We start from the raw sequence: 1219 nt of genomic DNA, 5'->3' as shown, positions 1-1219 counted from the left end.
CCACGTTCAAAGTCACTTAAATCCCCTTTCTTCCCCATTCTGATGCTCGGTTTGAACTTCAGCAAGTCGTCTTCACCACATCTAGATGCCTAAATGCATTAAGTTGCTGCCATGTGATTGGCTGATTAGCAATTTGTGTTACCAAGCAATTGAACAGGTGTATATAGTAAAGTGTCTGGCGAGTGTGTGTATATATATATATATATATATATATACACACACTCGCCAGCCACTTTACTAGGTACACCTGTTCAATTGCTTGGTAACACAAATTGCTAATCAGCCAATCACATGGCAGCAACTCAATGCATTTAGGCATCTAGATGTGGTGAAGACGACTTGCTGAAGTTCAAACCGAGCATCAGAATGGGGAAGAAAGGGGATTTAAGTGACTTTGAACGTGGAATGGTTGTTGGTGCCAGACGGGCTGGTCTGAGTATTTCAAAAACTGCTGATCTACTGGGATTTTCACGCACAACCATCTCTAGGGTTTACGGAGAATGGTCCGAAAAAGAGAAAATATCTAGTGAACGGCAGTTGTGTGGACGAAAATGCCTTGTTGATGTCAGAAGTCAGAGGAGAATAAGCAGACTGGTTAGAGATGATAGAAAGGCAACAGTAACTCAAATAGCCACTTGTTACAACCAAGGTATGCAGACAGTAACTCAAATAACCACTCGTTACAACCAAGGTATGCAGAAAAGCATCTCTGAACGCACAACACGTCGAACCCTGAAGCAGATGGGCTACAGCAGCAGAAGACCACACCGGGTGCCGCTCCTGTCAGCTAAGAACAGGAAACGGAGGCTACAATTCGCACAGGCTCACCAAAATTGGACAATAGAAGATTGGAAAAACGTTGCCTGGTCTGATGAGTCTCGATTTCTGCTGCGACATTCAGATGGTAGGGTCAGAATTTGGCGTAAAGAACATGGAAGCATGTATCCATCCTGACTTGTCTCAACGGTTCAGGCTGGTGGTGGTGGTGTAATGATGTGAGGGATATTTTCTTGGCACACTTTGGGCCCCTTAGTACCAATTGAGCATACAGCCTACCCGAGTATTGTTGCTGACCATGTCCATCCCTTTATGACTACAGTGTACCCATCTTCTGATGGCTACTTCCAGCAGGATAATGCACCATGTCACAAAGCTCAAATCATCTAAGTCTTGCTTCTGAAACATGAGTTCACTTTACTCAAATTGCCTCCACAGTCAC

The 1219-nt window shown here is 44.2% G+C and overlaps 1 protein-coding gene across 1 annotated transcript in view; it reads right to left on the bottom strand.

Annotated features, from left to right (window-relative positions):
• LOC107681553 (sodium-driven chloride bicarbonate exchanger-like) overlaps positions 1-1219 on the bottom strand; it is a 3716-nt gene that overhangs the window by 1632 nt on the left and 865 nt on the right. The gene's annotated exons all lie outside the window — the stretch shown is intronic.

The sequence above is a fragment of the Sinocyclocheilus anshuiensis genome, unplaced genomic scaffold, assembly GCF_001515605.1.
Source record: "Sinocyclocheilus anshuiensis isolate Anshui unplaced genomic scaffold, SAMN03320099.WGS_v1.1 scaffold10449, whole genome shotgun sequence".
NCBI classification, from domain to species: Eukaryota; Metazoa; Chordata; class Actinopteri; order Cypriniformes; family Cyprinidae; genus Sinocyclocheilus; species Sinocyclocheilus anshuiensis.
This window is presented reverse-complemented; position numbering and strand designations above follow the sequence as displayed.